Here is a 27,226-nt window from a genome sequence, read left to right as displayed (position 1 = left end):
CCTCGCTCCCCCCCCCGCTGCCCCCCCCCCGCCCCCCCAGCGCCGAGTGCGCATGCGGCAAGTTGGGAGGCGGTTTCGAGTGATGGAGTAAATTTCTTTGTCTCGGTTCGGCGGCCGCGTGCGGAGGAGGTTTGCCGCCGGGACTCTGCGGCTGTGTTTACCGACCGAAAGTCGTGGAGGAAACTGGCAAAAAACGGTTAGCAGGGGTCGTCGCCACTGGGTGATTTTTATTTTCTTCTTAGATTTTTTTTTTCCACCGTCAACATTTATTTTCATAAAAAGAGAAAAAAAGTAAAAAATAAGAGCAGCTGACACTTTTATAGAAGTTTTTGCGTGCCGAGAACTGATTAAGGTACTTTTACATGCGTTAAGTAACTGAGTAAGGTATTTTTACATGCATTAAGTAATTTCATCCCCATAGCAACCTTAGCGGAAGGCACCTTACTGTCTACATTTTATATATGGGGCGACCGAGGCACAGGGAGGTTTCCCCAGGTCACGGAGCCGCGACGACAACCCAGGCAGTGGTTCCAGAGTCTGGAAAGTAGGTCCCAGCGCTTACCAGGAACTTTTCGTCTCCTTTCTGAGTGTGGAAATCGTGCTGGTAAATGCAGCTCGTGATTCCTTCCTCTAAGAGGAACTTCAGGAAACGTTTTCCCTAAACCTCAAGATGAAGTTCTCCCAGACAACCCAATCTTGGTAGCTGTCTGCTCCTGTGTGCATGTGATTTTTACCATTTTCAAGTGTACAGTTCAGTGGCATTAAATACACTCACACTGTTGTGTAACCATCACTGCAGTATGCTTCCAGAACTTTTTCATGAATGCCAATGAACTCTATAACCATTAACCAATAGGTCCCCATTATCCTCTCTCCCCAGTCCTGATAACCTCTCAGCTAGCATCTGCCTCTATGAATTTGCCTATCCTCAATATTTCATAAACCTTGAACTCTACAATATTTATCCTTTTGTACCTGGCTTATTTCCCTTGACAGTGTTTTCCAGGGTCATCCATGTCACGGCCTGTGTCACGACTTTACAGTGGCTGAATGATGTGCTATTGCATGTACTCAACACTTTTTGTTTATCCATTCTTCCCTGGAGGGCGCTTGGGTTGCTTCCTCCTCATGTCTATTGTGAATACTGCTGCAAGGAACAGTGAGGTATAAGGATATATTTGAGTGTCTGTTTTCAGCTCTTTGGGGTATATACTTAACAGTGAAATTGCTGGGTAAAATGGTAATTCTAATGTTCAGCTTTTTGAGGAACACCAAACTATTTTCCACAACGGCGACACCATTTAACATTCCCACTAGAAATGTATAAGGCTTCCAGTTTCTCCACATCCTTGCCAACACTTGCTGTTTTCCTTTTTTTTTTTTTTTTTTAAGATTTTATTTATCTGGGATCCCTGGGTGGCGCAGCGGTTTGGTGCCTGCCTTTGGCCCAGGGCACGATCCTGGAGACCCAGGATCGAATCCCATGTCGGGCTCCCGGTGCATGGAGCCTGCTTCTCCCTCTGCTTGTGTCTCTGCGCCTCTCTCTCTCTCTCTCTCTGTGACTATCATAAATAAATAAAAATTAAAAAAAAAAAGATTTTATTTATCTATTCATGAAAGATACAGAGAGAGGCAGAGACATAGGCAGAGGGAGAAGCAGGCTCCCTGCGGGGAGCCCGATGTGGGACTCTATCCTGGGGCCCTGGGATCAAGTCCTGAGCCAAAGACAGACACTCAACTGCTGAGCTACCCAGACATCCCTTTTTTTAAGATTTTATGTATTTATTCATGAGAGATACACAAAGAGGCAGAGACATAGGCAGAGGGAGAAGCAGGCTCCCTGTGTGGGATCACGCCCTGAGCCGAAGGCAAACACTGAACCACCAAGCCACCCAGGAGGCTCCCCCCCTCTTTTTTTTTTTTTTTTTTTTTAGTTGTAGCTTCTTTTAATGGTGGTTCTGATGAGGGTGAACTTCATACCCTGGCTTCAGGCACTGAGTCTTATAAATGAAGAACACCTGCCACTTTTTTTTTTAAGATTTTATATATTCATGAGAGACAGAGACATAGGCAGAGGGATAAGCAGGCTCCCCTTTGGGGGTCCGATGCGGGACTCAATCCCAGGACGTGGGATCATACCCTGAGCCAAAGGCAAATGCTCAACTGCTGAGCCACCCAGGCATCCCCACTTACCACTTTATTGACTGGATTTCTGCAGTGGCAGACTGGTCTTCCTGATTCTACTCTTGGCTCTCTTCAGTCCATTCTTCACACAATTGAGAGATCTTTTACCAACCCAAATCATACTGCCTTGCTCCCCTGCATGAACACTGCAATACACTTAGAATGAAACCCCGACTCTGAGCAGCATGATCTAGCTCTTCCCTACCCCATCAGCTTCTGCTACTACTACTCTCCCCTTGTTCCCTCTACTCCAGTCATATTGGCCTCCGTGTTACCCACACAAACCAATCTTATTCCCACCTAAGGACCTTTGTGCCAGCTGTTCCCTTCCCACTACCCAAAATGCTCTCCCTTCAATCAGTTTGTGACTGGCTCGTGCCCATCCTCAGATTTCAGCTCAAAAAGAGAGTGCCCTGACCACCCCATAAACCAATAGCACCCACCTTGCAGTCAGGCCCTACCCCATCCCTCTTATCTGCCCCCTAGCATTTAGCACTCTTTGAGATCATTTTATTAGTTAATTTGGTGAACTTGTATATAGTCTGTCTTACTAGATGTGAGCTCCAGAAGGGTGAGGGCTTTGTTTTTATCTTGTTCACTGCTGTATCTCAGGTTCTTAGTATAGTGCGTGACACATAGCGCTCGGTAAATGCCAGGTGAATAAACAAGTGAATAAATGTCCTTATGTGATTATTTAAAAAGATTTTACTTATTTGACAGAGAGAGAACACAAGCAGGGGGAGTGGCAGGCAGAGGGAGAAGCAGGCTCCTCGCCAAGCAAGGAGCCCAATGCAGGGCTCCATCCTAGGACCCTGAGATCATGACCTGAGCTGAAGGCAGACACCTAACCAACTGAGCCACCCAAGCACTCCTCCTTCTGTGTGTTTTTGAATCATTTTCAGATGTATATCAAGTCTGGATACCCATGTTTGCTCAACTCAAATAGCTCTTATGTCAGCTTTCTCTCCACCCCATCATTGCCTGAGCTCTGGAGGGTAGGAATCATGTCCAACTCTTGTGCCATAGAGTAGTGCTGCAATTTCACCATCTATAATGAAGGACTAACATTTTAAATTTCTAATCCAGGGGCACCTGGCTGGCTCAGTTGGTAAAGCATGTGACTCTTAATCTCAGGGTTGTGAATTTGAGCCCCAGTTGGTTATAAAGATTACTTAAAAATCTTTTTAAAAATAAATTAAAAATAAATTTCCAATCCACTGCAAACGGTACTTATGTGAAATATGATGAAATATTGTAGCAATGCCAGTTTGCTAGAAAAGTTTCTAAAATCTTATTCTCAACTTCCATATCTTATTGGGAATAAATGGTTTACAAACGGTTACTAGGTACGTCCATATTTTGAATCAAATTGTCTTAGAGGGGAGCCCGGGTGGCTCAGCGGTTTAGCGCGGCCTTCAGCCCTGGGCAGGATCCTGGAGACCCAGGATTAAGTCCCATGTCAGGCTCCCTGCATGGAACCTGCTTCTTTCTCTGCCTGTGTCTCTGCCTCTTTCTGTGTTTCTCATGAATAAATAAATAAAATCTTAAAAAACAAAAACAAAAACAAAAAAAAACACTAAGAGCTCAGCACAACACCTGGTAGATGTCAGTGTTTAGAGCACTGACTTGAAATCTTAGAAAACCAAGACAAAACAACATCGCACTGGATTAAAGGCAAAGATGGACATGAACAGACTTTGTTTACTACAAAACATCAAATAATGCCAATTGTTAGAGCAGCGCGCTGTCCATTGGAATTTTCTGCAACAATTAAAATGTCATATCTGTCCTGTCCAGTATGGTAGCCACAAGCCATGTGTGTACTGAATTTTCCATTTTAAATTTTAATTAAGTTAAATAGCTGCCTGTGGCTAGTGGCAAACACTTTTGATAGCACAGCTATACCAAATTATATCTTGGAAAACTCAGTTCTCTATCTCCTTTAGAACCTGATATCCTATCAATATCCAAGATCTATCTTATTCTACTGCCTAAATATTGGTCTAGTCAGATCTCTTCCCATTCCCCAATTTAATGGATGACAACACCATTCAAGGAGCCATGCATACTTGATTTCTCCATCTCCTTCAATACCCACTCTCCAGGGATCCCTGGGTGGTGCAGCGGTTTGGCGCCTGCCTTTGGCCCAAGGCACGATCCTGGAGACCGAGGATCGAATCCCACGTTGGGCTCCCGGTGCATGGAGCCTGCTTCTCCCTCTGCCTGTGTCTCTGCCCCTCTCTCTCTCTCTCTCTCTCTCTCTCTCTCTGTGTGACTATCATAAATAAATTTAAAAAATTAAAAAAAAAAAAAACAATACCCACTCTCCAGCCTCCCATTCTTCATATCCTCTCAGTATTACCTCCAACTCAAAGGTCCTTCTAATTCTCCCCATCTCCACCATCATCATATCTCACCTAAAGAGTAGCCTCATGGGATCCCTGGGTGGCGCAGCGGTTCGGCGCCTGCCTTTGGCCCAGGGCGCGATCCTGGAGACCCGGGATCGAATCCCACGTCGGGCTCCCGGTGCATGGAGCCTGCTTCTCCCTCTGCCTGTGTCTCTGCCTCTCTCTCTCTCTCTGTGACTATCATAAAAAAAAAAAAAAAAAAAAAAAGAGTAGCCTCATGGGCAACCCAGATGGCTCAGCGGTTTAGTGTCGCCTTTGGCCCAGGGTGTGATCCTGGAGACCCGGGATCGAGTCCCATGTCGGGCTCCCTGCATGGAGCCTGCTTTTCTCTCTGCCTGTGTCTCTGCCTCTCTCTGTGTGTCTCTCATGAATAAATAAATTTTTAAAAATTAAAAAAAAAAAAGAGTAGCCTTATAACCAGCTTTTCAGGGTCCAGCCTAGTTCACCATTCCTGTCCCCACTGCCCCATTGAAAATCTTTGAGTAACTTCCATTGTTTTTGTTTTTAATTTTTATTATTATTTTTTAACTTCCGTTGTTTTTTAGGAAAAAGACAAACCTCCTCTTCCTTGGCCTCTAATCAGCCCCTCCTTGGTCTGGCCCTGTTTCTACTCCCAACCCTTAAGTAGGTCAAATTCCTTCTTTTTTTCTTTTTTTTAATAGAAATCTATCATGATCAGTGCAAATCTTTGGAGCACTAGACAGTTTCAACTTTACATTCATTTGTTGTGACTTGATTAGTGGTCTTTTCCACTAGATCATCAGCTCCATGAGGACCAAGACTGGGTCCATTTTTATTCAACGTTTTATTCTACTACCTGGCAAGATGATAGTATTTGTTATCGAGGCAGGTTAGCAGAATGGTTGAGTTCACAGCTTGTGGAACTAGCTCCCTAGGTTCAAATCCTGGCTCTACCTCTTGCTAGGTGTGACTTTGGCTAATTACCTTCTCTGTGCATCAGTTTTCTCACCTGTAAAGGGGCAATAGAATAACACCCACCTCTTAGAGTTTTAGATTACATGATTTAAAACAGCAGTTGGCATATAGTAAGGACTGGATAATATCAGTTATTATTAATTGAGTATGTATCCCTGTGACTTAAACAAATACAGGTATCCCTACTTTTTGAAAGTTTGTGTTACACCACTTTGTTTTTATGAAAGACCTGCATTAGTTACCTGTTTGCACTAACCGAAAGAAATCAGAGGAGGATGTTTGCTTTTGAAAAAAAAAAAGGCAAGAAGCAAAGGAGCTCTCAGTATTTGATTTGCAGCCAGAGGCAGCGCACCCCAGCAGCGAGAGTAGCGCCACCAGGCTCCTTCCCTGGGAACTACGTTCAGCATTTCTGCATCAAACCACCATAGCTTTGAATTTTATCTCTGAGTATCTATACTTTATCCCAGTTTATTTTGTGCATCCATTATGATGATGCGTCATAAAGATCAGAAAAACTTAAAAGGTTATTTTGGGGGGTTCTGGAACACTTAAAAATTTTTCATATAAATTAACAGTAATTGGGATCCCTGGGTGGCACAGCGGTTTAGCGCCTGCCTTTTGCCCAGGGCGCAATCCTGGAGACCCAGGATCGAATCCCATGTCAGGCTCCCGGTGCATGGAGCCTGCTTCTCCCTCTGCCTGTGTCTCTGCCTCTCTCTCTCTCTCTCTGTGACTATCATAAATAAATAAAAAAAATTTTTTTTAAGTTAAAAAAAAATTAACAGTAATTGCTCCTTCATGTTAAGACATTTCAGTTTACAGTAGGAATGCTCTGCTTTTGAAGACAGGGAAACCTGCATGTGGGCTTTGCCTCCCAGTTAGGATCCAGCAGTTGTGAGGCTTATGGGAGAGACTAAAGGGCTGGAGGAGGTACAAGGGATCTGCTCCTGTTTCCTGCACATTCTCCTGCGGGTGTCACTCCAACAGCAATTCTTCTTCTTAGAAATGACCATTCCAGTTTCCAGCTGGTTCTAGTTTGCAGTTTTTCATCATTCTTTTTTTTTTTTTTAAGATTTTATTTATTTATTCATGAGAGACACACACAGAGAGAGGCAGAGACATAGGCAGAGGGAGAAGCAGGCTCTCTGCAGGGAGCCCCATGTGGGAATCAATCCCAGGACCCTGGAATCAGAACCTGAGCTGAAGGCAGACCCTCACCACTGAGCCACCCATGTGCTCCCTTATTATTCTTTTTAACACTCACAGTACCTGCTCAGAGCACCAGCAACAGCTGAGTGGTGCTGCCTCCTCCACCACAGCTGGAGTCCCACCCCCATGAGAACTTCCTCTGGATTCAGAGACACCAGTGGGTTAGTGCCTCTCTGCTGCATTGACCCTCTTTTCAAACTCATTAGCTTTGGTGTTTTCCAGCCTCTTCCCATCGTCCCCCCAGCTCATGGTTGCTCCATGCAATTACTACTTAGTGTCCCTTCTTGCCTTTTATGTTATTAACACCTGGAATATTACTTTTTTTTTTAAAGATTTTATTTATTCATGAAACACACACAGAGAGAGGCAAGTAGAGACCCCAGGCAGAGGGAGAAGCAGGCTCCATGCAGGGATTGGACGTGGGATTCCATCCCAGGTCCCCAGGATCAGGCCCTGGGCTGAAGGCGGTGCTAAACCACGTAGCCACCCGGGCTGTCCTGGTATGTAACTTTTTATTTTTATTTATTTTATTTTTTGGGGGTATGTTACTTTTTAAATAAGTTCACAAAATCTTTGACTTCCTCCATTCAAGAGGTAGAGCTGAATTCCTGTCTTGAGTATAGGCTGTACTTAGTGACTTGCTTAACAATAGAATGTGGGGGGCAGCCCTGGTGGCACAGCGGTTTGGTGCCGCCTGCAGCCCAGGGCGTGATCCTGGAGACCCTGGATCGAGTCCCACGTCAGGCCCCGAGATCGAGTCCCACGTCGGGCTCTCTGCATGGAGCCTGCTTCTACCTCTGCCTGTGTCTCTGCCTCTCATTCTCTCTGTGTCTCTATGAATAAATAAATTAAAAAAAAAAATCTTTAAAAAAAAAAACAAAACAATAGAATGTGGGGACATTGTTGAAGTTCATAAAATACTTAGTGGCTACACTTAGTACTTTCTTAAATCATATGTTCTGGGAGAAGTTAGCTGCCCTGTGTTGAGGACACTCCAGCAGCCTATCCAAAGGCCCGTGTAATGAGGAATGTCTTCTGGCAATAGCCAGTAAGAAACTGAGGCCTCTGTCATGTGAGGAAGAGACCTTGAAAGTAGATTATCAAGGCCCAGTGAGGCCTTCAGATGATGGTGGCCATTGTAACCCCAATTTCATGGGAGACCCTAAGCCACAACCCTGTAGCCTACACCACTTCTGAAATCCTCACCCGTACCAACTGCAAGGTTCCAGGTGCTTATTTTAAGCCACTGAGTTTTTTTTTTTTTTTTTGGGGGGGGGGGCGTAATTTATTACTTAGAAATAAGTAGCTAATTCACCTGGTTTACAATTCTATTTTTTTTTTTTTAAGATTTCATTATTCATGAGAGACAGACAGAGAGACAGACAGAGACACAGGCAGAGGGAGAAACAGGCTCCATGCAGGAAGCCCAATGCGGAAACAGGCTCCATGCAGAAGCCCTATCCCAGGACCCCAGGATCACACCCTTGACTGAAAGCAGTGCTAAACTGCTGAGCCGCCAGGGCTGCCCTACAATTCTTTTTTTATTGAGACATAATTGACATATAACATTAAATTAGTTTCATGTGTACAACATAATGATTTTGTGTTTGTATACATTGTGAAATGATCACTACTGTAAATCCAGTTAACATCAATCACTACACATAGTTACATGTTTTTCTTTTAAGAACATTTAAGGTTTATTTTCTTAGGAACTTTCTGCTTTTTTTAAAGATTTTTATTTATTTATTCATGAGAGACAGAGAGAGAGGCAGACATAGGCAGAGGGAGAAGCAGGCTTCCTGTGGAGAGCCCAATGCAGGACTCAATCACAGGACCCTAGGATCGTGACCTGAGCCAAAGGCAGACACTCAACCACTGAGCCACCCAGGTACCCCTTTCTTGTCTTTTCTATTAAAGCCATTCTAGGGATGCCTGGGTGGCTCAGCGGTTGAGCATCTGCCTTTGGCTCAGGGTATGGTCCTTGGGTCCAGGGATCGAGTCCCACATCGGGCTACCTATGGGGAGCCTGCTTCTCCCTCTGCCTATGTCTCTGCCTTTCTCTCTCTGTCTCTCCTGAATAAATAAACAAAATCTTTAAAAAAAAAAAAGAATATTTCTTTTTAAAAAATTAAAAATCCATTCTAACACGTGTGAGGTGATATCTCATTGTGGTTTTTATTTGCATTTTCCTGATGATTAGTGATGTTGACCACCCTTTCATGTATCTCTGTTGGCCATCTGTGTGTCTTCTTTGGAAAAAATATCTCTTCAGATCCTCTGCCCATTTTTAAATCAGACTGTTTGTGGGGGTTTTTTTTCCATTGAGTTTTATGAATTCTTTATGTATTTTGGATACTAACCTCTTATCAGATATATAATTTGCAAATATTTTCTCCCATTCGGTAGGTTGCTTTTTCATTTTATCAATGGTTTCCTTTGCTGCTCAGAAGCTTTTTAGATTGGTATGGTCTCACTTGCTTATCTTTGCCTTTGTCTCCTTTGCTTTTAGTATCAAATCCAAAAAATCATCACCAAGACCAATGTGAAGGAGCTTACTGCCTGGGTTTCCTTTTAGGAGTTTATGGTTTCAGGTCTTAAACATTCAATTCCTAATTCATTGTGAGTAAATTTATGTGTGTGGCATGAGATAGTAGTCCAATTTCATTCTTTTGCATGTCGTTGTCCTCTTTTCCTGACATTATTTATTGAAGAGACTGTTGATTCCCCCATTGTATATCCTTAGCTCTTTTGTCATACATTAATTGATCAAATATGCCTGGATTTATTTCTAGGCTCTCTATTCTGTTCCATCCATCTAGCTGTCTGTTTTTATGTCACACCATACTTTGTAACATAGTTTAAAATCAGGATGCATGATGCCTCCAACTTTGTTCTTTCTCAAGATTGCTCTATTTGGTGTCTCTAATAATTCTTTACATTACATTTTCTGTTAAAATAACTTGTATAGTGGGGTGCCTGGGTGGCTCAGTCAGTTGAGCATCTGGCACTTGATTTTGGCTCAGGTCATGATCTCAGGGTTGTGAGTCTGCGATCACACTCAGTGAAGAGTCTGCTAGAGATTCTCTCTCTTCCTCTGCCCCTCACCCTGCTTGCCCTCTTTAAATTGAAAAAAAAAATCTTTTTTTTTTTTTTTTTAAAGGCAGATTATAGGGCTGCTTGGGTGGCTCAGTCAGTGAAGTGTCTGACTCTTGATCTCAGTTCAGATCTTGGTCTTGGAGTCATGAGTTCAAGCCCTTACTTTAAAAAAAAAGAAAGAAAGAAAGCAGATTATAAAGCATGTACAGTGGGATGCCTGGGTGGCTCGGCGGTTGAGCATTTGCTTTCAGCTCAGGACCTGATGCAGGGCCCGAGGATCGAGTCCTACATTAGGCTCCCTGCAAAGAGCCTGCTTCTCCTTCTGCCTGTGTCCCTGCCTCTCTTTGTGTTTCTCATGAGTAAATAAATAGAATCTAAAATAAATAAATAAAATTTAAAAAACATGTATGATATGGTGAAATCTTATGGGTGAGTTATTAAGAAAATAATTGGATTTTGTACTTTTTTGCTGCTGTGGACTCACCAGCTAAAAGAAGGGGAAACTAAATCTCAGGCCCATTGAGATGACCCAGAGGCAAAAGAGGTATTTGTCATCAAAATTATGAGAAGAATGTGGCCTGATGTCTCTGTGGGGATACAGATTCTCTAACATGAGAAAGGGGTGGAAGCTATTTAAGTTGCATACAGACAACTAAATCAATCCCAAAGAGAGTTCTTTATTGGTCAATGTGATGGTGAAGTTTAACATCAACTTGACTGGGCCACAAGATGCCCAGATATTTGGTCAAACATTATCTTGTGTGTTTCTCTGAGAGGGTTTTTGGATGAGAGTAACACTTAGGAGCACTTGGCTGACTCAGTTGATGAAACATGTGACTCACTATCTTGGGGTTGTGAGTTTGAGCCCCATGTTGGATATAGAGATTACTTAAAAATAAAATCTTTTTAAAAAGAGAGAGATGGGGCACTGGGGTGGTTCAGTTGGTTAAATGTCTGCCTTCAGCTCAGGTCATGATCTCAGGGTTCTGGGATCAAACCTCAGATCAGGGTCCCTGCTTAGCAGGGAGTGTGCTTCTCCCTTTCCCTCTGCCCCTCCCCCCCAACGCCACTCATGCTCTCTCACTCTGCCTCAAATAAATAAATAAAATATTTTTTTAAAAAAAGAGAGAGAGGGAGATTAACATTTAAGTCAATAAATTGAGTAAAGCAGATTGACCTCTGTACAGTGAGGGAGCCTTATCCAAGCAGTTGAAGGCTTGAATAAAATAAAAGACTAACTCTTCACTGAGTAAGAAAGTTATTCTTCTTATCTAATGGGCTTCATTGAGCTGGAACATCAGCTCTTCTTGATTCTACAGCAACTCCCAGCCTTCAGACTCAAAGTGTGGGACGTTGGCTCTACAGATTTTGGATTTACTGGCTCCATAATTGTGTGAGTCAATTCCTTATAATCTCTCTCTCTATCTCTCCCTCTCTGGTTCTCCCTCTGTCTCCATGTCTATATATAGTTACCTCTAAATGGATTAAATAGAAAGATAATCTCCAGACCTGAAGGCTATATCCAGAAACAACGGCCAAATCACTCTACAGATCTCCCTTGGTTGAGACACCATTGATGCCACTGCTACTTCCAGATACTGTGATTTATCTTCTGACCACAAGACCAGAGGCCATTACTGCCTCTGAACCTGAGAGTTTCTCTTTTTTTTTTTTTCTCAAGATTTTATCTATGTATTCATGAGAGACACAGAGAGAGAGAGAGAGGCAGAGACACAGGCCACAGGCAGAGGGAGAAGCAGGCTCCCCAAAGGGAGCCTGTTGAGGTTGAGGGACTCGATCCCAGGACATGAGCCAAAGGCAGATGCTCAACCACTGAACCACCCAGGTGCCCAGATGGAGAGTTTCTGCTGCCATGCTGCTAAGGGTGGCTCTCTGCTTCCTATGGGAGACTGGCACTGAAGTTTCTGATTGGCAGAGTCTAGGTCTGGCTGCAGTGCCTCTGAGAAACTGATTATCTAGTCTCAGTCTTAGGCATTAATTGATGAGATAGGATGCTCCCAAACAGTGGAAAAGGAAGGAGCCCAAGAATGTTGAGCAGTCATAGAGTAACATATTCATTGCAACAAGGCTGGAAGGACAGAAGATGTCGAGTTTCTGTAGTCAAGACCTACACCTCTCACTTGTGTCACACCCTGGGAAGCAGCAGGTCTCATGGACAGACTTGACACAAAGGAATTAGTTGCTAAGAGTAGAGCCATCTAACTGAGATGGGACATGATTTTGGACTTGGTCTCTGAGCAAATCAGCAATGATCCTTGAACAGAATGCTAAAGGACCTTTTCCAGTTTTTTTGTATTTAGGAAGCTGAGTTGTTGTTTTTATCTTGTTTCGTTTGCATGATTCTGAGATGGGAAAGAGCCCCTCCCCCCCCAAGAGTTGACATTTGATTTACTGCCAAACTTGGTGAATGTAGACTGAATCAAAGGGATTCAGAGTTGATTTCTCTTTTGATAAAAAGGCAGATAGGGTGTCCAGACTCCTTTCATCCTTTTGCTCCACATCCCCATTACATAGCTTCCACTGCACTGTTCAGAATGGCTGCTGAGGGACGCCTGGGTGGCTCAGTGGCTAAGCGTTTGCCTTCGGCTCAGGGCAAGATCCCGGAGTCCTGGGATTGATTCCTTCATCGGGCTCCTTAAGTAAAGCCTGCTTTTCTCTCTGCCTATGTCGCTGCCCACCCCCCACCCCCCATCATGAATAAATAAATAAAATCTTTAAAAAACACAATGGCTGCTGAAGCTCCAGCCATTAGGCCTCATTCCAGCAAGCATGAAGGAAGGGGGAGGGAAAGAAAAACTCATATTCTCCCCTTAATCATACTTCCAGGAAGTCATATAGATGACTTCTGCTTCCATCTCATTGGCCAGGACTTAGTTTGTGGATACTCCTACCTGCAAAGAGGCTGGCAAATGTAGATTTTATTCTGAGCAGCCATATGCCCAACTAAAAATGTAGAATTTACTGCTAAGGAAAAAGTGGATAATGGCAGTTGAGGGTAACAGGAAATTTTTGTCACAGTCAAGAGGCACATACACTAAAATGTTTGCCACAAGTATGTCTGGAAGGTGAAAATATAGATGATTTTTAGTTGCCTCTTTATAGTTTTCCCCAATACTTTATTTAAAAAACAAAAAAACAACCTAACCATATATTTATAATCAGAGGGGAAGAAAGCATTGCCACTCTTTCCAATCTGAAGGAAAAAACACAATATGAATAAAACAAATAGTACAATTATGTACCAGAGCAAGGCAATTTTTAAAGAAATATCTACTCTCAGGAGGGCTTGTGCAATGTTTCCAAGGAAATAAAACTTCCCTGGAAAAGCAGCTCCCTTTAGCAACCTGAACATGATTCTCACCACCTACAGATAAGATCTTGTCCTCCCCAGAATGCCACAAGGATCTGTTTGGACTTGTTATGGCACAAGGCATATTTGGCATTGACTTAAATATACTTGCCTTAGTCCTGGTACCACCTGACTACATTCCATGGGTGCTGTGCATCTCCCTGCACTGTGAATGTTGCTGTATGGGCTGAAACTTCGTTAAATATTTATTAGATGGTACCAAATCCAGGCTGTCTTCACACTTTAATTCCCCTATGTGATTTGCAATTGATAAGATCTGGATGGATCTGGAAACCTTGACAAACTTGCCAAAGAATAAGCAAGTCTTGTGAGATCCTTGGCGATCAAAGATGTCGGGAGTTTTGGAGATTTGCTGCACTTGTATAAAATCCATCTTGACTTTCATTTCCACCCTCCTCCTCACCGTCTCCACCCGGTTTCTGCTCTCCTCTCCAAACCAAAGTCTAAAAAGATCAGATTGGAAAGAAGACTTCCAGGTGGTTGAGGGTCTGTCTTTGGCTCAGGGTGTGATCCTGGGGTTCCGGGATTGAGTCCCACATCAGGCTCCCTGTGAGGAGCCTGCTTCTCCCTCTGCCTGTGTCTCTGCCTCTCTCTCTGTCTCTCATGAATAAATAAATAAAATCTTTAGAAAAAAAAAAAAAAACTGAATTCTAGGATGACTGGGTGGCCTAGTGGTTTAGCGCCTGCCTTTAGCTCAGGGTGTAATCCTGGAGTCCTGAGACCAAGTCCTGCATTGGGCTCCCTGCATGGAGCCTGATTCTCCCTCTGCCTGTGTCTCTGCCTCTCTCTCTTTCTGTCTCTCTCATGAATAAATAAATAAAATCTTAAAAAAAAAAAAAAAACAAACAGAAAGAAGACTTCTTTTCCTCCTTGGGGATCTGATATCAACCCCACGATTTTAGCTGTGTTTAGGAGAACCAAGTCTCCCCGCCCAACTCAAAGGTAGGATTTCCAACTGATTTTATTCTCAGAGAGTCAAAGTGGATGTTAGTAATTAATATGGAACAATATTCTACTACTCAATGGTGGCACCAACTCAAGATCAGTTTGCTAACATAGTATTTTCCTATGTTCTGGAACAAAGACTGGAGATATTGCCATTTCTTTCCCTTCTCTCTCCCCAGAGGTAACCATTCTCATGACTTTGAAGTGTAACCTTCCTGTTGGTGCTATTATATCCCCCATTTTACAGGTAAAGAAAATGAGGCATAGGGAGATAAAGGAATTTGCCCAAGGTCACACCCTTAATAGGTGGTGGAACCAGCACAGACAGGTGATAAGTCAGATGAAGGAAAGACTGCAGGTTGATAAGAGGGACTGAGGCATGTGTTCAGGGAAGTCAGTTCTGTCCCAAAGCTGAGAACTGAAGATGGAGAAAGAGACACTAAGCAAGATTTCTGGGAAGAAAGAACAAGTGCAAAGATTCAAAGTGGGAAGGAATTTGGGCAAAGTGGCTTGCCACTGTAGCTGCTATCTAGCTGCTACATTATTCTTATGGATCATAGAGGTCATATAGGTCTTGAACTACTGGCCTAGATTACATTTATGAATGAAGCCTAATTATTTTCTGGTTATTCAAGCCCTATTGAGGGATACCTGGGTGGCTCATTGGTAAGGTCTGCCTTTGGCTCAGGGTGTGATCCTGGAGTTCCAGGATCGAGTGCCACATCGGGCTCTCCACGAGGAGCCTGCTTCTCCCTCTGCCTGTGTCTCTGCCTCTCTCTGTGTGTCTCTCATGAAATAAAAAAAAATCTTTTAAAAGAAAAAAAAAGCCCTATTGTTTGGTTTGGTTGTCACATGTAACTGCATCTAATCCTAATTGATCCATTGTCCCGTCCTTCTGTGAATTCAAATAAGATGTATGCATGTGTACAAATCCATTGTATTGACCCTGTATCTGTCTCATTTTGGTTTCTACTCCTTGATTTCTTCGTCTTTTTTTTTTTTTAAAGATTTTATTTATGTATTCATAGACACAGAGAGAGAGAGGCAGAGACACAGGCAGAGGGAGAAGCAGGCTCCATGCAGGGAGCCCAATGTGGGACCCGATCCCGAGTCTCCAGGATCACACCCCAGGCTGCAGGCGGCACCAAACCGCTGCGCCACCAGGGCTGCCCTTTCTTTGTCTTTTTTAAAGCAAGTTTTAGTTGTGGCATAGTTTTGCTTTTGGTGGTGGTCTTAGTTAGAAATCATTTTATTGCAAGAAACAAATACCTATTGAAGTTACATTATAGAAAGACATTGAAAGGGGGTGCCTTGGGTGGCTAAGTGGGTTGGGTATCCATCTCTTGATTTCAGCTCTGGTCATGATCTCAGGGTCGTGGGATCAAGCCCCACATCCAGCTCTGAGCTGAGTGTGGAGCCTACTTGGGATTCTTTCTCTCTCTGTCCCTCTGCCCCTCCTCCTGCTTGCTTACTAAATAAAAAATAAAGAAAGAAAATAATAAAATAAATAAAATAAAAAATAAAATATTAAATATAATATAAAATATAAAATAAAATAGTAAAATGGTGCCTGAATGGCTCAGTCGCTTAAGTGTCTGCCTTTGAAAAAAAAAAAAAAAAGTGTCTGCCTTTGGCTTAAGGTCATGATCCCAGGGCAGCCCTGGTGGACAAGAGGTTTAGCGCCACCTTTGGCCCAGGGCGTGATCCTGGAGACCCTGGATCAAGTCCCACGTCGGGCTCCCTGCATGGAGCCTGCTTCTCTCTCTGCCTGTGTCTCTGTCTCTCTCGGTGTCTCTTATGAATAGGTAAATAAAATCTTTTAAAATAAATAAATAGGGATCCCTGGGTGGCGCAGCGGTTTGGCGCCTGCCTTTGGCCCAGGGCGCGATCCTGGAGACCCGGGATCGGGTCCCACATCGGGCTCCCGGTGCATGGAGCCTGCTTCTCCCTCTGCCTGTGTCTCTGCCTCTCTCTCTCTCTGTGACTATCATAAATAAATAAAAATTTAAAAAAAAAATTTTAAAAAAAATAAATAAAATAAAATAAATAAATAAATAGGTTTTTTTAAAAAAGCACTTTAAAAAAAAAAAAGGTCATGATCCCAGAGTCCTGGGATGGACCGCTGCATCAGGCTCCCTGCTTAGCATTGGGATCCCTGTTGGCTTTTCTCTCTCCCTCTGCCCTTCCCCTCTACTCATGCTCTCTCTCTCTCTCTCTCTCTCTCTCTCTCTCTAATAAATAAAATATTAAATAAAGATTTTGAAAAAGGAAAGATTTAGTAAAAGGCATCAGATGTCTCAAAGAAATAATAACAAAAAATAAAACTTATTAACCACTTATATTTTAAAGATTATTCTATGATTTTTACACATTAATATATTTCTCACAATAGCCTTATGAAGTAGATCAATACCCCAATATTTGTAACAGCTTTATTGAGATGTAATTCATATACCACCTTTTTCACCCATATAAAACAACATCACCAAAATCAATTTTAGAACATTTTCATCAAGTGAAAGCCCAAGAGAAACCCCATGGTCTTTAGCTATCATCCTTAATCTTCACACACACACTCCAGCCGTAGGCAACCACTAATCTACTTTTTGTCTCTCCGGATTTCCTTATTCTGGACAATTCACATCATGGAATTATATAATATGTGACTAGATCCTTTCTCTTAGCATGTTTTAGCATGTACAGTACTCCATCCTTTTATATAAGGCTGAATAATACTACATTGTATGGATATGTTACATTTTGTTCATCAGTTGATGGACATTTGGGTTGTTTCCCCCTTTTTTGGCTGTTATGAATAATGTTGCTGTGAACATACATGAACAAATTTTCAGGTGGACATAATTTTCTTGGGTACTATGAGTGGAATTGTTGGATATGTTAACTCTGTATTTATATTTTTGAGGAACTGCCAAATTCATCAAAACAACATCAGGATCATCAGGTTGGGAGGGCTGCTTATTGTAATTACTCACTGAAGCACTGAGAAGGAGATATGGCAACAAACGAATGGCTTCTTAGATGGTTTGCCCAGAAATGACACGTCACCTCTGTTGACCTTTTATTGGTCAAATTAGGTCATACAGCCACACCCAAAGTCAAGGGGGCAGGAAAATACATTCTTACCTAACATGCAGAAAGGGGAAAGAACTAGATACATTTACAGAAGGATGCTAAGGGCTGATTCAGTGAATGTTGTGTAGAAAAACAAGAAAGGCTCCTATGAGGGGATGACGTTTACTCTGAGACTTGAAAGATCAAAAAGAGCCTCTTTGAGATGATCAGGGAAAAGAGATACTCACCATCACTAGTCATTAAGGAAATATCAATAAAACCACAAGGAACTACTTCACACCCACTAAAATGGCTATATATTTGACCCTTGAACGACACAGGTTTGAACTGCATGAGCCCACTTATACATGGATTTTTTTCTCTTTTCTTTTTTTTTAATTTTAAAGATTATTTATTTGTGAGAGAGAGAGAGAAAGAGAGAGAGAGAGAGAGGATGAGCAGGGAGCAGAGGGAGAGGGAGAAGCAGACTCCCCACTGAGCAGGAAACCTGAAGCAAGGCTCAATCCCAGGACCCTGAGATCAGAACCTGAGCCAATGCTTAACTGACTGAGCCACCCAGGTGCCCCATGTGGAATTTTTCCCCCACAAATACAGTAGAATACCATAAATGTATTTTCTCTTTCTTCTTTTTTCAATTTAAGCTCTACACCCAATGTGGCCTGGAACTCATAACCCTGAGATAATGATGAGTCACATGCTTTACCAACTGAGCCAGTCAGACACCCCTATTTTCTCTTTATGATTTTCTAAATTTTTTTTTCTCTAGCTTACTTCATTGTAAGAATGGAGTGTATAATACATATAACCTACAGAATATGTGTTAATTGGCTCTTTATGTTATCAATAAGGCTTCCAATCAACAGTAGGCTATAAGTAGTTAAGAGGAGTCAAAAGCTATATGTAGATTTTTGACTGCACGGCAGGAGGTCAATGCCCCTAACCCTTCAATTGTTCAAGGATCAACTGTAATAATAACAATAAAAAAAAATATATATATATATATATATATACACACAAACAGTAAAAACTGTTGGCAAGAGTGTGGAAAAACTGAAACCTCATTCACTATTGGTGGGCATATAAAATGGCACAGCCACTTTTGAAAACAGTTTGACAGTTCCTCAAAAAAATTAAAAACAGAGTTATCAGAGGCACCTGAGTGGCTCAGTCAGTTAAGCATCTGCCTTCAGCTTAAGTTATGGCCCGGGTTTCCTAGAGTCCAGCCCCACATCAGGCTCCCTGCCCAGCGGGGACTCTGATTGTCCCTCTCCCTCTCCCCCATGCCCTCTCATGTTTGCTTCCTCTTTCTCACTCTCTTTCTTAAATAAGTAAATTAAATCTTAAAAAAAAAAAAATACAATTACCAGATGACCCAGCAATTCCTCTTTTAGGTATACGCCCAAGAGAACTAAAAACCTACATCCACACAAAATTTGTACATGAATGTTCATAGCAGCTTTATTCACAATAGCCCCAAATAGAAACAACCCAAATGTCTATCACCTTATAAATGAGTAAACAAAATGTGGTGTATACACATATGATATACTATATCATATATATATGTGTGTTACATATACTGGAATATCAGTCACCAAATAAAAACAAATGAAGTATTGACACACGCTATAATATGGAGGAACCTGGAAAACATTATGCTAAGTGAAAGAAACTGGCCATTTATTTTATTCTATTTGTATAAAAGGTCCAGGACGGGCGAATGCATAGAGACAGAAGTCAGATTAGTGGTTGCCAGTGGCTGAGGAGAGGAAAGAGTGGAATGTTAATGGATTTGTTTTGGGGATGGCATAATTGTTCTGGAATTAGATAGGGGTGATGGTTGTACAACTGTAGGAGTATACTAAAAACTGCTGAATTATACACTTTAAAAGAGTGAATTTTTTAAAGATTTTATTTATTTATTCATGGGAGACAGAGAGGTAGAGACATAGGCAGAGGAAGAAATAGGCTCCCTGAGGGCAGCTGGGTGTGGAACTTGATCCCAGGACCCTAGGATCACAGCCTGAGCCAAAGGCAGACACTCCACCACTGAGCCACCCAGGCATCCCAAAGAGTGAATTTTTAAAAAGATTTTATTATTTATTTTAGAGAGAGAAAACACAAGCCAGCATAGGGGCAGAAGGAAGAGGGAGAAACAGATTCCTTACTGAGCAGGGAACCCAATGCAGGGCTCAATCCCAGGAACCCAGGATCATGACCTGAGCTGAATGCAGAAAACTTAACTGACTGAGCCACCCAGGCACCCCCCAAAAAGGGTGAGTTTTTTAAAAAGATTTTATTTATTTATTCATGAGAGACACAGCGAGGCAGAGTCATAGGCAGAGGAAGAAGCAAACTCCTTGCAGGGAGCCGAATAGGGGACTCGATTCCCAGACCAGAATCACGCCCTGAGCCGAAGACAGATGCTCAACTGCTGAGCCACTCAGGCGTCCCTAAAGGAGTGATTTTATGGTATGTAAAATGCATCTCAATTAAAGATAGATAAGCAGACCCATTAAGTGAAAGAGAAAAATAAAGAAATTGAAAATCTGATGGGGAATGGAATATTTTCCTAGTTTCACAATACCTTTTAATAAAATACTAATAAGGAAAAAAGAATAACTGTACAAATGGGGAAACTGGCATTTGAATGACCAAAGTGAACACCATTAACAATGAGACAAATCACAATCATGTGCCAACTGATTGGATGTAATGAGAACTCAGCATTGCTGGTGTTTGATTTTCCTGGCAAAGATTCATAAGCTGAAACTAATCATAAAGAAACCTCAGTTAAACTCAAACGGAAGAACATGCCAGCAACATGCCAAATAATTGGCCAGCAACCTTCAAAAATATCAAAGACAAGGAAGTTGAGGAAAGAGTGAAGAACTGTCCCAAACTGAGAGAGACTAATGAGACAGAGCAATATAAATGCAAAGATCATTTTTTTTTTCTCCCAAGTAGGCTCCACATCCAAATAGGGTTCAAACTCATGAGATCAAGCCAGTCAGGCACCCCTAAATGCAAAGATCTTTTCACCCCAAAGGACATTATTGGACAAATTGGTGAAACTTGACAGGTTGTCTGAGGATTCAACAATAGTATCCTATCATTGGGCAGCCCGGGTGGTTCAGTGGTTTAGCGCCGCCTTCAGCCCAGGGTGTGATCCTGGAGACCTAGGATCGAGTCCCACATTGGGGACTGTGTGGAGCCTGTTTCTCCCTCTGCCTGTGTCTCTGCCTCTCTCTTTCTCTGTGTCTCTCATGAATGAATAAATAAAATCTTAAAAAAAAAAAAAAGAAAAGAAATAGGATGGAAACTAGAAGACAGTAGTGTCCATATGCTAATATAGTATCCTATCATATTAATATTCTTATTTGGATGGTTGTATTACTAAGAAATCCCTTGTAGGAAATACACACTAAAGTATTTGAAGCTGAACAAGTCAGCATTCATCCTCAAAAGATTCAAGACAAAAAAAAAAAAAAAACCTGTCAGAACCATATTTATAATTTTTTTTGTAAGTTTGAAATTGTTTAAAAAAATTCATAATCCAGGGACACCTGGCTGGCTCAGTCAGTGAAGCATGTGACTCTTGCTTTCGGAGTTCAAGGTCAAGCCCCAGATTGGGTGTAGAGATTACTTTTTTTTTTTTGAGATTACTTTTAAAAAAAGTTCATATACCAATTTCCAGTGAGGTTTCATACTTTCTCAGTTAACCATCTTCTCTTCATTTCACAATCTTCCTTATATTCATTGAATATGAATGATATCTACCACTTATTGGCACAAAATTCTTAATGCACATGTGACAATATGCATGAAAAACATTGTCTTGTATCACTTAGAGCTCAGAAACCAGTACTGCTTAACTTAAGCAGGAAAAAGTATGGACTAGAAGGACATGAGTTATATGGCTGGCTCTGTTGGAAACAGCTCCCTCATTTAATAAATCTGTGTTGATCTTGTGCAATGGATTTAACCATTCAGTGCATCGGTTTATGCATCCATATAATGGAAAATATAGTACCTATTGCATAAGATAGTTGTGGGGATTAAACTAATTAATACATATAAGACACAACAGTGCCCAACAACACATCATTAATGCTTCATAGATGTTATTTATTATCATTAACTAACTTGTTCAAAGAAGCCAATGAGTGGCCGGTGCAGGATTCTAATCCAAGTCCATTTGAAACCAAAACCTGAGCTCCCTAACATCACAACCTTTTTTCACAATGTTAACTGAGCATGATTCTCCCCCTTTTCTCCTAAAGGCTGGTGAAACACAGGGATGTTCCTTCTCCCACCCCACTAGCAATTACTTCCTTTTGCATTCTCCAGGGGTTTATAAACAAAAACTTGTCAAGCCGGCTGGTCCCTCTGAGAAGCAGTTTATATCCACACCCTACAAAAGCTTTTGCCTCACTGGCTTTGGGTAATGCTATCCCTTTAAATATGGAGGACATTTAATCTAAGTAATACTGTCCATGGTCTTTAATCTAGGAATGAACTTTGAGGTGCAGCTTTGAGGTGACATGCTTGCATCAATAACTTCAATGCAGTATCTTCCTACCTTGTATCTAAACATTATCCTTCCTTCCGATATTTGGTTTGAAAATATTGGGTCAACATCTGAAAAGGTAATGCAGTTCCCTGGAAGGTGTTGTATTAATCATTTAAAAAAATTTTTTTCTGTATTTTATAATGTTTTAAATAGGCTTAAAAAGATTGGCAGTAGGCAAGAGCCTGCTTCTCCCAGGGCTACTCTGTTCTTAGAGACAGACAGCAGAGAGCTCAGCAGGGAGCATGTCTTTCAAATGCCAGCCAGCAAGTCTCTAGTTTATATCTCCAATGGTCCTCTAACTGGAACACACCAAGCCAGTGTTTATCCTGCCTGAAATCATCCCAGGGGCCAGGTACCAGGCAACTAGAGAGCATCCCTATAGCCCAAAGCCCATTGGCATTATTCAAACTAGCTAGGCCTAAATCCAAGCATTCCTCTCTCCCCTGTCTTCTGCTACCAGATGACATCAATACCTGGTGCTTCCTGGGATCCCTGGGTGGCGCAGTGGTTTGGCGCCTGCCTTTGGCCCAGGGCGTGATCCTGGAGACCTGGGATCGAATCCCACGTCGGGCTCCCGGTGCATGGAGCCTGCTTCTCCCTCTGCCTATGTCTCTGCCTCTCTCTCTCTCTCTCTGTGACTATCATAAAAAAAAAAAAAAAAAAAAATACCTGGTGCTTCCTTTGTGGCTCTGCATGGCACATAGTTATCCCCCCTCTAGGACCTGTGAGAAGAATAAACTTACTTGGAACGCCTGGTGGCTCAGCGGTTGAGTGCCTGCCTTCAGCCCAGGGCATGATCCTGGAGTCCCAGGATCGAGTCCTGCATCGGCCTCCCTGCATGGAGCCTGCTTCTTCCTCTGCCTATGTCTCTGTCTCTCTTTGTGTGTGTCTCTGATGAATAAATAAAATCTTTAAAAAAAATAATAAATAAACTTCTTTCTTGAAGAACAAGAGCCTCATTCTCACTTCTTTCTGTGGCTACATCAACTTTACCATACTGTTTCCAACACCTACATTCTCAGAACAGGTAATATAAATTGATTTTTTTTTCCTAAAAATTACACTTGATTTATATTTATTGTTAAAGCACTATTAATGTATGTTAATTATACCTAAATAAAAATATGTAGTAGAGAACACTGTTAGACCCTAAAGAAAGTTTGAAAAAAAACAGAAGATAACATCTATATCATACCATTTCAATTAAACCATTGCTTTCCTTTTCCAGTCTGTTTTCTAACTTTGTTCATATACATTCCTCCTTATATGATTAATAAGAAAATATTAATGATCTATACTAATTATAGTGCTCATATTTATAAAAATAGTCTTTTCTATCTCATTTTGAGACCTTAAAAAGAAAAGGAGTGATCATAGAAATAGGATGGAAACTTGGGATGCCTGGGTGGTTCAGTGGTTGAGCCTTTGGCTCAGGTCATGATCCTGGGGTCCTGGATCAAGTCCCGCATTGGGCTCTCTGCATGGAGCCTGCTTCTCCCTCTGCCTGTGTCTCTGCCTTTCTCTCTGTGCCTCTCATTAATAAATAAATAAAATCTTAAAAAAAAGAAAAGAAATAGGATGGAAACTAGAAGACAGTAGTGTCATATGCCCAGGAAGGAGAATATTTCTAGAAGGGAGTGGTGGGCCATGTCAAATGCTAATGAAAGATTCAGCAACAAGAGATCTGAACATGCTCATCAGATTTAGCAACATGTTTTAATAAAGTATTGGCAAACCTTTCAATAAACTTGGCTCTGTGATGGAACTGGAGACACAATGAGACTAAGAGATTTGTTTGGGTTTTGTTTTTTAGATAAGAAAGACATAAGAATGTTTAAATAAAGATTGGGAGAATCTAGTTGTGAGCTAATACTTACCAAAAGAGAAAATGAGTTATTGGTAGCATAAGGTTTATATGAAGGAGAGGAGATAAGGATTGGTTTTGATAGGAGAGCCACCAGCCAATCCTATGGCAACAGGAAGAAGATTGGCTCAGATGTAGGTGGGTTATTGTTTTTGTTTTTGGGAAGATGGGTGAATTTTTCAGTATAGACACTGACAAACTAATAGTTGGAATTTTGATCAACAAGTACAACCAGAATACAAGTGGTCATCGCAGTTTATGGTATTAGAAAGAGTGTTCTTAAAAAAAATTAAAATTAAAATTAAAAAAAAGAAAGAGTGTTCTTGAAATGATGGACCATAACATTTTGCTGAATATAGAAAGACATGAAAGATGGAGAAAGCTGATGGGGAGAAACTAGATGGGTAAATAGATTGGAGTCCTGATTAGCTAGAAGAATAGTCTTAGTCACAAAATACAGAGGTTAGAAGGGTTATAGCCATAATGTAGAATGATGTTTTGCATATGTTTATTTTTTATGTCAAGACCTAGTATATGGGGATCCCTGGGTGGCTCAGCGGTTTAGCGCCTGCCTTTGGCCCAGGGTGTGATCCTGGAGTCCCGGGATCGAGTCCCACGTCGGGCTCCCGGCATGGAGCCTGCTTCTCCCTCTGCCTGTGTCTCTGCCTCTCTCTCTCTCTCTCTCTCTCTCTCTCTCTCTCTCATGAATAAATAAATAAAATCTTAAAAAAAAAAGACCTAGTATATGGTCATAAGGAGGGATGACTAGGGTATGATGGAGGAGAAAATCACTGGAAATGAGAATGTCCGACTAGGATCTTGGATTTGCTTTTTGTATTAATGTTGAGGTCAATAGGATGATGACTGGAGGAGCATATGTGATCCAGGTCCTCAAATGTGGTGGATAAAGGCAGTGGAGAGCGAATAACAGGATCATAACTGAATGGCCTCTCTTCTGAACTCTATTCTTGAATTTCCAGATATCTAACCTAATATCTCCACTTAGATATCTACTAGCTATCTTCAAGTTAACAATATAGTCAAGCCTAGAAATGAGGGGACTAGAGAAGTCATTTTTATGGGTACCTAATTACCCTAAAAATAAGATTGGGGTTCTTCTGCAGTAAAAAATTGGAAAGTGGATTGTCAGTATACAACAAATGGTCTCCCCTACATTGTGTAACAGTCACATTACCAGATTTTTACAACAGTGAAAATTCAGGTAGCCTCAAAAGTTAAGGGGAGCATCCAGAAAATACAAAGAACTCTTACTGTTCAAAACTAAAAGACAACCCAATTTTATTATTTTTATTTATTTATTTTAAAGATTTCATTAATTCATGAGAGACACAGAGAGAGAGAGGCAGAGACACAAGCAGAGGAAGAAGCAGGCTCCATGCAGGGAGCCCAACGTGGGACTCGATCCCGGGTCTCCAGGATCACACCCTGGGCTGAAGGCAGCGCTAAATCACTGAGCCACCCGGGCTGCCCAACAACCCAATTTTAAAGTGAGGAAAGGACTTGAATAGACATTTCTACAAAGAAGATATACAAATGACCAAAAAGTACATGAAAAGATACTTGATATCATTAGTTATTAGGGAAATGCAAATCAAAATCATGAGATACCACATTACACTCACTAGGATAGCTATAATTTAAAAAAAAAAAAAAAACCATCATTGGCAAAGATGTGGAGAAATTAGAACTCTTGTATATCACCAGTGGGAATATAAAATGGTCCAGCTATAGAAGATAGCTTGGCATTTCCTAAAAGAAGTAAACATAGAGTAACCATGTGACTCAGCAGTTTAACCCCTAAATATATACCCAAAAGAGCTGTAAAAATAGTTTTTTGAGAGAATTTGAAAACAAATTCTTGTATGTGAATGTTCATAGCAGCACTGTTCACAGTAACCAAAGGTGGAAACAACCATAAACAGATAAGTGGATAAAGAAATTGTGATATAGCCATACAATGGAATATTATTTGGCTGTAAAAAGGAATGAAGTACTAATACATGCTAGAATGTGGGTGAACTTGAAAACATTATGTTAAGTGGATGAAGTCAAACATCAAACATCACATATTGTATGATTCCATTTAAATGAAATATGCAGAATAGGTAAATTCTAGAAACAGAAAACAAATTAATGATTGCCAGAATTTTGGGAGAGAGGAGGGAATGGGGAGCAACTGCTTAATGGATACAAAGTTTCCTTTTGGAGTGATGAAAATGTTTTGGAATGAGATGGAGGTGGTGGTAGCTCAACACTGTGAAAGTACTAAATGCCACTGAATTTTTTACTGTAAAATGGTTGATTTTATGTGAATTTCACCTAAATTTTAATAAAAAAATTAAGTGGAAGAGTTTTAGTATTAAGAATGATAGAAAAGTTATTTATCAAGATGCAGCAAATTCTTTAGCTGAGGAAAGTGATACATGATTATGCAAGTATGTTCTCACTATATAGAGTAATTCAAATAAAGCACAAAGTATAAGTGCCAAATTTCTTTTCTGCTACATAAAGAGAAGCCTATGTTAGGAAAATAGTTTTGTGCTTTCTAACAGTTGTGGAGTTTGAAAACCCAGTGATTAAGAATTTTTCTCTACCACCATCAAGAAGAAAAAGAAGATGAAGAAGGAGGTAGGGGCACCTGACTGGCTCAGTTGGAAGAGAATTCAATTCTTCATCTTGGGGTCATTAGTTAGAGCCCCACATTAGACGTAGAGATTACTTATATAAATAAACTTAAAAAAAAAAAAAGGAGGAGAAGAGATAGACAACAGAGGAAGTGAGGGAATAATAATAATAAAAAGTTGGTTTCCCATTTAAACATAAAGTACTGAAAAACAAAATTTCCCCTCGTATGAGAAAAAGAACACCTCTGTGTTCTGAAAGACAATGATTTCTAACCTAGAATTCTATACCCAGCCAAATTATCCATGAAGCATGAAGATAGAATAAAGATATTTCCAGATATGAAATGTTTCAAAAATTTCTCTCCTAGGCCACTTTCTCAGAAAGCGAGTGGAACTTGAGGGAGGAAACCATGGAAAAAGGGACTCATGGAATCCAATAAACAGGAGATCCAGCCCAAGAAAGAGGCAAGAGAAAATACCACTGCCACAGCTGCCCAACAGGCCTGGAGAGGAATCCATCCTAAAAAGAGCAGGAGAACAGAGAACTGCAAGGTCGGGGAATGTCTCCAAGAAAAAAAGAAAAGAAATGGATTGATTACCAATATGTTTGAATCTCTTGAGAGAAAATTTCAGTTTCTGTCAGAGATTTTGTGGATCAATTGGTGATAAATACACAGATAACTAAGTGTAGCCAATTTGTTGAACAGATGGGAACTCTGGGGTGTAGGAAGAAAATAAGTTTATTCTTGGATGCAAAGTTTATTCTTTGCATATTCAAATTGTTCTTCCCCCCACACCCTTGAATGAAGTCTAGGGCAAATCTCGGCCTATTTAGTCACTCAGGTAATAAAATTCTCTTGATCACTTAAAACTTCCAAA

At 41.1% G+C, this 27,226-nt stretch overlaps 1 long non-coding RNA gene across 1 annotated transcript; it reads left to right on the top strand.

The window, feature by feature from the left end:
* Nucleotides 1-31: 31 nt before the first annotated feature.
* On the top strand, nucleotides 32-27,226 carry LOC125753477 (uncharacterized). The gene is made up of 2 exons (XR_007405426.1): nucleotides 32-196; nucleotides 26,716-27,226. It is a non-coding gene; the product is annotated as an uncharacterized LOC125753477 (long non-coding RNA).

This window comes from Canis lupus, chromosome 24 (genome assembly GCF_003254725.2).
Source record: "Canis lupus dingo isolate Sandy chromosome 24, ASM325472v2, whole genome shotgun sequence".
Classification (NCBI taxonomy): domain Eukaryota; kingdom Metazoa; phylum Chordata; class Mammalia; order Carnivora; family Canidae; genus Canis; species Canis lupus.
Note: the sequence above shows the minus strand (reverse complement) of the source record. Positions and strands in the feature narration are given on the sequence as shown.